The sequence below is a fragment of the Benincasa hispida genome, chromosome 1, assembly GCF_009727055.1.
Source record: "Benincasa hispida cultivar B227 chromosome 1, ASM972705v1, whole genome shotgun sequence".
In the NCBI taxonomy this organism is placed as follows: domain Eukaryota; kingdom Viridiplantae; phylum Streptophyta; class Magnoliopsida; order Cucurbitales; family Cucurbitaceae; genus Benincasa; species Benincasa hispida.
In genome coordinates this window covers 56,478,575-56,489,577 of record NC_052349.1, presented here as the reverse complement: position 1 = coordinate 56,489,577, position 11,003 = coordinate 56,478,575, and positions in this window count along the sequence as shown.

Here is an 11,003-nt window from a genome sequence, read left to right as displayed (position 1 = left end):
AATTTAATATTTTATATTAAATTAATTAAGTTTTATTTAATAATTAATTTATAAAATTAATTAATTTTTCATTTTTAAAATAAAATAGATTTTTTAAATCAAAATTTGATTTTTAGATAAAATTGAAAAATTGGAAAACAAAAACACAAAATGAAAAAATGGGTTTTTCCATTATCCATCTTTGAATAGCTCACATATGAAGCAACTTCTTGCCTTTGTCTCCTCCTAGCATGAGCTGCAACTCATGCAACTCTTCTCCTTGCATGTTGATCTGCAATATAATGAAGAGACTGGAGTGAAAATCGGGCATGCAATCTATAAAATTTTGAGAGAAAATTCGGTTTGAAGAATGGTTCTTCAACAAGGTTACTGCAGTGACCTTTTCTCCTTCATCCCTTGATTCAAGCTTGTTTTGAGTCCCACAACTCAATCTAGAGCACCAAGAGAATAGTGGGGAAGATCTTGAGGTGGTCTACAACAAGATATGAAGAAGATTGCAACTGGAGAAGGAGCTTTGAAGAAGTTCTACAAGAGGTATGTCTTGAAACCCATTTTTCTGCAGAAGCATGCTTTATATTATGGCAAAATTAGTGAATTTGAATGCTTAGATGATCCTTGTGCTTTCGCTACTATTGATACAATCCTACATAACTCTAGTAAGAGACAGTGGGAGGCCATTAAATGGATTCTAAGGTACTTAGTTTGGTCTTAAAAACTCAAGATTAGTCTACCAAAAGTCAGTTGAACCAAACTTAGAACTTTATGGATATGTGGATGCTGACTATGCTAGTGATTTGGACAAAATGAGGTCCTTAACAGGTTATCCTAATCTAATCAACAATAGCAAAGAGGCTTTATGGCTTAATATCTCTGTTATCAACCATCATGGCCTTACATAATGAGGAGGCTAACATCAATAGCTAATCACTACAAAGTTTGGAATCTTGAAGAATGGGGGTTTTAGATATAATTTAGTTTCTGCATTTTTATATCTAAGTATAAATTCCCAACAAATGGTATCAGAGCATTGGTAGTTGTTCTCCCTTATAAACCTATGATCATTCTTTTATTTGACCGATGTGGGACTTTGATCACATTCCCACCCAACATAAACAAAATTGGAAGTACTACTATTAGAGAAGAGAACAATCAACATACACAAGTGTACTTTCCTCAAAGCTGATTTACACAATAGTATTATTTTAGAAGCTAGAAAATGGAGACAACTCAACAAATCCAGTTGGCTTAAAGATGGTGATGAAAATACTACCTACTTTCATAAAATGTCTTGCCCGCTATAGATATAACTTTATGTCTGAGATTCAAAACACTCATGGAGCTAGCCAATTCACAAACAACAAAATAGAGAAAGAATTTGTTGATGTTGATTTCTTCAAAGACATTTATACTGGCTCATTGAATAATATGTGGATGATTGGAGACCTATGATGGAGGAAAATTAATGAAACTCAATCTAGGGATTTAATCAAGCCATTTGAAAAAATGGAAGTTAATAATTGTATTAAAGCTTTGAGCAATAATAAAACACCAAGGCCTAACAGTTTCACATTTTAGTTCATTAAAAAGTTATAGAACACTTTCAAGCCAGAGGTTATGAATCTATTCCCACGACTTTTCTTAGAAGAGTATTGTTAATAAATCTGTCAATGTCACATATATTGCCCTTATTCCCAAAAAGGCTTCCCCACAAAAGGTATCAGAGTATAGGCCCATTAGCCTTACTACAAGTATATACAAGATCCTAGCAAAGGTGTTGGCTGAACATTTGGAGATGTAGTGATGTACGAAAAATTTGTCCAATTTTCCCACGAAGATGGGACGGAGATTCCCCGATTAGGCGGGGAATGGGGGAGGGAGTGGGGGAAAAAATTCTCCATGAGTTAAATGGGGACGGGGACAGAGAATGCATTCCCCGTCCCCGTCCCATTCCCCGTCCCTGCCTCGATTAGCTTTTACATATTTATTTAATATAGTTATCTAATGTTATGTTATTATTATTATTATTATATAAATATTACATTTAAATTTCAAATTTGATTATTTATTGGGAAACATAATGAATATGTTTAAATTGAATGTTTAAATTTAGATTATATATGTGAATAATTTGATTTATATTTATTTCTTTCTACTAAAAAAATTAATTAACTTTTTTAAGCCAAAATTTGAGTAATTTATCTTTAAATTCAAATTGTCATATAAAACTAATCATAATAAACAATTTAGTGATAAAGTTAATTTTTAATTAAAATTTGCTCACATTAGTGATTTAAATTAATTAGCTTTTTACAAAAAAAATAGCAATGGGGAAAAATTTCCCGCAGGGAACCCGATCCCCGCGAATTCCTCGCGAGGAATCTCCGCCCCGATCTCCATGAAAAATTTCACGAGAATGGGGAATGAAATGGGAAGCGGGGATGGGGATGGGGAATGGCATCCTTCACTCTGCCCCATCCCATGGACATCTCTAGTCGTCACATACAAATCCTCACAATCAAATAAATTTGTAAACTCCAATCAATACTACCTATACTACTAAGCAGTATAAGTGGTAAAACGAGTCGTCCTCAGGAAATCTGTAGATATTTAGCCTATTTATGAATCCGAACGATAATCAAGGTAGGTTTTATTGATCAATTATTTCAATGGAATGTAATTGTAAGAATTTAAATGTGTAATTGAAAAACGAAATTAACTTGTTCTAAAAGAATCTAGTCTAGGGATTAGAAATCCTCCCAATTTCTTGATTAATCATTGACCTTTAATTTATGCGATTCTTGCTAATTATTATCTTAGCTTATGCAACCTAAAAGACTAGAATTGCATATTCGAATATCATAATAATCATTTAATCAATCCTACATGTTTCAATTAATCGGGTTAGATAGCGTCCATATCAATCAAACATCCGCATTACAAAAAGGTAATCTAGCTAAGTTGAATTAATAAGTCGAAAAGTCTAGGTTATTAATTTAATAGTTCTTGAAATCGACTAACATGCAATGCTATGAAAAAACTATCCTAAATAACTTAATTCATAAAAAAACATGCATAAGCCCTTACTCTTTAGAGATTAAAAACATCTAGCATTTTAACAAATCCCTAACAAATAAAGAATTAGAGAGAATTGGCTGGAAACTCATAAATTCAATGTATAGAAGTTCAGTTATCAATGAAATTACAGCAAGCATTCATCAAAGAACTGGAAATTAAAGTCTCATAACCAAGAAATTAGGATTCAATCCAAAACTAGACTAGAAAGAACTTACCTTAGCCAAGCATTATTGCAAGAATCTTCAAGAAATTACAAGTAAATTTAACGAAAGAGGGATGAAGATGAAGAACTAAGGTAGAAGTCTGGAAATTTTGGGTGAAAATCGAGTGAACTCTCATAAAAAAAAAAAAAAAAAAAAAAACTGAAATTTTCCTTTTATACTTTGACACAGCGTAACAATACTAGAGACAACATTGCAATGCTGCTTTGAATTAGCCAGACGTGTGCACGAAGCTTTTCTTTCATCAAAGTTCATAGTATAATAATGTTAGCGGGTGGCATTGCAATGCTATGATGAATATCAGCTACTATCCTACAATGAATATCAACTACTATCCTTTAGCGAAACAATGCAGCGTAAGGCCATAGTTACAATGATTGCTCGATGATTGCTTCTACCTTCTCGCGTAAGGCTACACTCTTGAGAGAGTTGCAACGCACGGCAGAGTGGCATTTTTGTAAATTTTTTCTTCAACTTGACAATTCTACTAAAGCTTCAATTTAACTCTTTTAAGTCCCGTTTTTGCTTCAAATGACCTTTCTATCCTTAATTGCTCAATACCTTCAAAATAGGATAATAAACATATAAAATTCACAAATGAAGCTCAATTAAGCTAAAAAATGTAGCATTTTTATGGTGCTATCAAACACTCCGAACTTAATTCTTGATTGTCTCGAGCAAGGTAAAAACATACATTCATGCATAAAAATTTGTTCACTTGATTACATGGTTTTGGACTCAAGTTTAACGGTTCTTAAGATATGCTTGCAATTACTTAGACAATCCATATTCAAACAATCAATTGAGATGCATAATAAAAGCACTTTTCAAGTTAAATCAAGCATGAGTAAGTACAAAGCTTCATTATTTTAAAATCTAAGCATACTCGAAAAAGTTCTATTAGACTCCCAATTTATTTTTCCCCTACTTTGACTGGTTATTGATTTTCGACATATCTAATCTTGCATAAAAGGTAATATCTAGACAAAGGTGCCCAACACGCGCACTAAAAAGTAAAGCACAAAAGGGATAGTTGCAAATATAGACATTAGACCCAAAGTATTAGCATATATAACATAATGTAAAACAAATTGTAAATATGGACAAATTTAAATAATCTATCAGTGATAGACCATATTATTGGTAGGAGTCTATCAGTAATAGACCATATCACTGGTAAGAGTCTATCAACGATAGAAGTATATCGCTGATAGATTTGTCTATATTTGCAATTTTTTTAAAATGATGTTATACACTTGGTTATTATTCCTAAAAATGCTACCAATTGCAATTACCCTTTATTTTACTTAAAGGTGCTAGCTTTCACATACCCATTGTAGGGACTCATACCCACTCTTTTCTCACAGGAATCCTAACTGAACACAACAGAGGCAGCTTTTTTCGCCCTTATCCATGCACTCACGCAATTTTTTTTTTTTTTTTTTTTTTTACTTTACGCTAACAAGCTTGCTCTTTTTTTTTTTTTAACTTACTCTTTTTATACTTTTTGCTTCTTTTTTTTTTAATTCACATAGGCTCTACACTTTTTATCCTCATTGTCTAGCATTACTCTAAAACAAGAAAGGTTATTCTTAAACCAAAGGTGGACCTTTCAAAGTGACAACAAAAATTTGAGATAGATAATTCATTTCTAAGAATCAAATATTCAAAATTACTCAACAAAGTACTCAAATATACATGAAATGACAAGAATTTTTTATTAAAATGAGCTAAAAAAATCATGAATGTTTTCTTCATATCAAGATCATGCAAGAATATACAAGCAAAGTGTACCATCAACTTTCGTTGAAACAAACTCAAATAATAAAGTGAACAATCATGCATTGTTGATAATAAAGCCAATCTTCGGCATCCTCCCATAGAGAAAATGGGAATGACCTGAGATTTAGCTGATCTTCTATGACTCTATAAGGTCTCATTTCAGTGCGTACCACATGGAAATCCTTCGATTGTTTATGAGTATCTTCCCCTGCTCGTCCATTGAACTGGGGCAACAAATGGATAAGCCCCAGTTTCAACTTGAAAGGCACTATGGTGGGAGGGTAGACTATGTACAGCATCTGCTGTATTATGTTAAGCTCAGCAAGCTCCCTTAAAATCTTTATTCATACGTATTCTCTCATCTCTACTTCTAGATGCAAGTCCCCTTGATTTCATTCTTTTTCTGAATCTTCTTGATAAATTTGTTCGATTTTAAGCTCACCTTCTCTTTGTCTTCTTCTCCACCCTTGTCTCAGTGGGCGTTCTCCCCTTTTAGTATCTACAAAAATTTGAAGTCCACGACCTCTAAAAGAACGAGTCATACACGATAAGAAACGCATGCACACAAAATCGAGTTCAAAAATTGACTAAACAGTTGCTAAGATTCTCTGATAATAGCGCCAATTTGATGTGCGAAAATTCCGTCATCACCTACAAATCCTCACAATCAAATAAATTTGTAAACTCCAATCAATACAACCTACACTACTTCGTAGTATAAGTGGTAGGACAAGTCGTCCTCAAGAAGTCTGTAGATATTTAGCCTATTTATGAATCCAAATGGTAATCAAGGTAAATTTTATTGATTAATTGTTGCAATGGAATGTAAATGCAAGAATTTAAATGCGGAATTGAAAAGCGGAATTACCTCGTTCTAAAAGAATCTAGTCTAGGGATTAGAAATCCTCTCAGTTTCTTGGTTAATCATCAACCTTTAATTTATGCAATGCTGGCTAATTATTGTCTTAGCTTATGCAACCTCAAAGACAAAAATTGAATACCCTAATTTCATGGTTAATCATTTAATCAATCCTACATGCTTCAATTAATCGGGTTCGATAGCGTCCATATCAATCAAATATCCGCATTACAAAAAGGTAATCTAACTAAGTTGAATTAATAAGCCAGAAAGCCTAGGTTATTAGTTCAATAGTTCTTGAAATTTTTTCAAAAGCCTAGACATTGAAAAAACATGCTAAAATCTATAGGAACTTTTCTCTCCATGTTAAGACTCGAAGGTTTTAGTGAGAAGTGGATTGGATGGAGATATGCTTACATTTCTTTGGTGGGGTATTCTGTGATTATAAATGGCAGGCCCGGAGGTTACATTCAAGTTTCTAGGGGTATCAGGGTGACGCCTTTCTCTCTTTCTCTTTGTCATTGCTATGAATTATTTGTCTAGTTTTATTAAATAATCCCAACATAAAGGCCTCATAAAAGGCTTATGCATTGGCCAAAACCAAGTACATATTTTCCACATCTTGTTTGTTGATGTTATATTACTTTTCTCGATTGACAACATGGATTTCCTAAAGAGTCTGGAGTTTATTATTAACGCATTTGAGGCTACATCTGGTTTAAAGGTTAACCTGCAAAATTCTACAGTCTTGCATTAATGTTGATCAAGTTTCTTTATTGATAGCTGAATCTATTTACGGTTTGTATGGTTTTTGAATTACTTATTGGATATCTGGGAATGCCCATTGGTGGTAATCCAAAATCTCTATTGTTTTGGAACCCCATTATCAAGAGGATTGAAAGAAAATTTGACCATTGAAAATACTCTGGTTTGTCCAAAGGCGGTAGATCGAGGGTATGTTTGGAATGTATTCTCAAGTGTTTAATTTAAAAAATAAGTCAATTTGGAAGAAATTGAAGTGTTTGGCAACAAATCAAAATAGCTTTTCATGTGTATTTTAATCAGTTTTTATCAAAAATATTTAAATAAAAATGAATTTTTAAAGAACACTTTTTTCTTAAGTCAATTCAAATGGCCTCTAACTCTCATACATCAGGGAGGCGGCAGTGTACTTGGCATCGATACAATTAAAATATCAAATGATGCTCTTCTTGGTAAATGGATTTATAGATACTTAACAGAGTCTAAACGATATAACTGCACCAACTTTTGCCTAGATTTGGAAAATTATCAGTTTTGACCCAAAAAGCTTTTTTCCATTCAAAAGTAACCTCATTTTTAAAATCTACTTTTTTTCTAAACCTCTTTTCCAACTTTTCAGACTTTAAGTGGAGGGACCCACTACATAAAAATACAGTTTTCTTCTCAATTGAATTCAAAAAGACAAATCTTATTATGCAAAGATTCCATCTTCCCATGGAAGTTAGGGTTTTCTATTTCTTCTTCTTCGAGTTTTCAACCATTATTTGGATTCTTTTCTCACAAAAACTCCCCTACCTTTATAAAAACGACTTATCTTTCATGGTCGTTGGACGTCTTCCTTTTTCATTTTCTTTCTTTCTAAATGATTAATCGATTTTATTGGTTATAGGGGGAGTCTATGTGATTTCTAGTAGGAATGTGTAGTGAAAAACTCAAGATCCTTTATTATCAACAACATATTTGTCATTTCACCCTTTGAACTTTAACGAATTGAAAATAACTTGTAAAATATGTGGGGTAAGAGGGTAAATGTTTTCCTAGGTTTTATTTCGCATTTTCTGAGTGTGTTCAACTTCATGAGACAAATATTTCGTGACGTTGTTGCAAATATTTATCTCCTGAAGTATTTGCAACAGTGGGAGGTTTGTAAAATAACTTGAAAGCTCTCTGCCATTTGTCTCATAATGTTGTAATCTTGTCTTGTGAAGTTACTTGATGAGACAAAAGATAGAAATCAACTTAACTTTATGAGAGACAAAAGTCAGTCTTTTATCTCATAAAGTTGAGTTGATTTTTGTCTTTTGTCTCGTGAAATAACTTCACAAGACAAACTTAGAACTTTATGAGAAAAACAACATACTATCTGTTAGGTCTTTAAAAGACATATATTTTCTATGTTAATTCCCCCAAAATCGTGTTGATTAATTGCTTATAATACTCATGTTGTAGGTAAAACGGTCTCGGAGGCGATTAGGAGTCATTCCGAGAAAATTGGGCCAAAAGGATCGAAAATGACCAAGAAAGTCAACAAAGTTGAAGAGAATCTAGAAAAATTACCAAAATGCCATTAAGCTTCAGCATCATGACCCTAGGAAAAGCGTCGAACAACACTTGAAGACAGAATGCTCACTTTTGCTGTAAAACAAGGCAGCGTTGCAACGCTCTGGATTTTGACGTGACTGATCCCGCGCGCGCCTCATGGAACGCAACGTCAAGGCCAGCATCACGTCTCAAGCACAACGCTTCTTGGCTTTTTTGCGATTTAACATTGCAACGCTAGCCTCAGCATCGCGATGCTGCCCTGCAAGTATAAATAGTTTTTCTTTCATTTTTGTAAAAAAGAGGAAGCACGATTTCGATGGAGGCTAGAATTTCTCTCTATATCAATTAGTCTCTATGGTAATTTTGTTTCCTACTTAGTTTAGATTTTGATTTCTTTTTTAATTTTAATCAATAACTTGTAATTCTTCATGAATTTTTTTATGGATTTGTGAAGTAATTGAATTTTGTTTCTATTTCAAGAGTTCTTGCAATTCTTTTGAGTTTTCTACTTGTCTTTATCATTGCAATCTGATTTGAACATTCTTGAATCTGATTTTAATTCTTGAAACATGTTGAATGATCTATATCTTGAACACGTTTAGCCTAGATGCTTGGTTTTGTCACACTCATTATGGATGCATTGCTTTTAATGTGTTCGATAGAATGTCTAGCCAAGATCAAGGCAATAGTAATTGTGTGTTTAATGGCTATCCTAGGATGCACTAATTACTAGATTTGTGGGCTAGTGGAATATCAGCAGTTCCAGCATAATCCTAATCAGACTCTTGCTCGTACCTAATCACTGCTGAAACCCAATTTATTCAATTCTATTGGTTTAAGGAGCTAGAACTGAATGCGGAAAGTATGGAAAAACATCTCGTAATGTATTTAACCAGAAAATCGATTATGCTCCTGCGGAAGTATCTACTCGTTATGGAATCTTAGGTTCCCTCTACGACAACAGAAGAATTGTCAACAAAAGAAGAAGCAGATAAGAGAGCAAGATTCGTTCAAAGAAAAAGTGATCCTCCGTCCGGCTTTGAAGAGGCCTTAGTCGGTCAACTTTCCTGAGGGATTAGGCGAGAAGTTAGTAGGTAGTAGTGGTAAAGATTCTTTACTCGCGAGTGGAACGGCCGACATCTCACTCTAATGTCCTAGGATGTTACCAAAGAGGGTGAGACTATATCATCAAACTTATTCCATTTGTCTAGGAAAGCTAGCCATGCTTTATGGTGAAGACTGTCAGGTTTAAATGCTTTGAGATCGTAAAGACTGTAATATTCCTCAATAAGGAAGAATCGTCGTGATTTATGACTTCGGAAAGTACTTGATTTTAAAGTAATTTAGCATCATGATAACATCTTTTCGACTTTGTACAGACCATTGATAGTAACCATTTTGACTACTATCAAAGTAGATATTTCCTCCAAATACTACCTTATAAGACTCTACATCTTGTAGAAGTTTATTAGTTACTCGAATACTTAGTTGAGGTAGTCGATTCTTCATAGCGAAACCAATGGTATGCACCTCACATCTCGGCACAGTGGAACGTGTAACCCGCCTGCTGTCTCATTCAACTACATTTGTTCCTATAATCCATAGCCTAACAGAACGCAGCAGCGAGGGGCAACCTGCCCACCTGACTGTGATAGCCCTCTCGATACCTTATGTTCGCTTTGTTACTAGTGGCCGATTTCCCGTCGTGGTTAGCGTTTTCCCAGTGCGCGAAGCCCCAACGAGGAAGATTGTTAGTGGTTTTCTCATTGGGTCAATAATCCAAATCCTCTTTTTTGTGCTCCTCCTACTCCTAGAGCGGGAAAAAGATAAGAAAACGCGAAGCATTCTCTTGGTTTCCCAACCTCTTGCTTCTAAAGGCTGCCCTCCTCTCGGCTGGAGCAACGTTTGAACGCGCTCGACCTTGTTCACCCTTTCAGCTAAGTATCCCGCTCTTTCCTTGAGTAGACAACACAAAGAAGGTAGCCGTTCCATCATGAGGGAATGTCCCAGACTCTCCCAAGTCGTAAGCGAGAACATGCCCAATCTATCATAGCCAACTCGTTTGCTTCTATCGTCAAGCACTACTCAAAGGGACAGGGTTAGAAGGAAATGGAACCGTACTCGAGCTTCGGATCAATGTCCCCAAAAGCAAGGAGTACGCCTGCGTGTTTCAACGAGAAACCGAAAAAACCTAATTCAGCTCCACGTAAGATAGCCAAAGTACGGTTGAGCAATCGACATGAATATATTTGCTCACATTCCGGGCGAAGGTCACCCAGTTCGGAACTCAAACATCTGCTATTAGATTTTCTTTTTGGGAGAAACAAACAATTTCGATTTATCCAATCGGGAAATGAGCTAGAACCGGGATAATAGGAGGCCAGTCCAGACACAGCTTCCAAGCCCACTTTTGACTTAATAAGATAGGCAGTCAATAGATGAGTGAAGCGAAGGACGAGACACCGATAGGCACGAGAGGAGTTCCTTCCAGGAGAGCATGTAATTGAAGAAAATCAAAACCAGGCCTAGCCTTTTTTCTTGCAAAGGCTTGGCTAAAAGCTTGATTTTCCTAAATATTGGCTAGCTCAGATAAACATTCCAGCTATTCAAAGAAGGCGGTCCTGAGCGGATGATCTTCGGATAGTTGCTCGAATACAAAATCAACTTGTTCATTTATGTTACCTGTTGTGGACCTTCAACGTTTCACCTTTCATAGATCTGGGAAAGGCTGTTTTGGTTTGGAAGAGTGACGTTGAGACTGG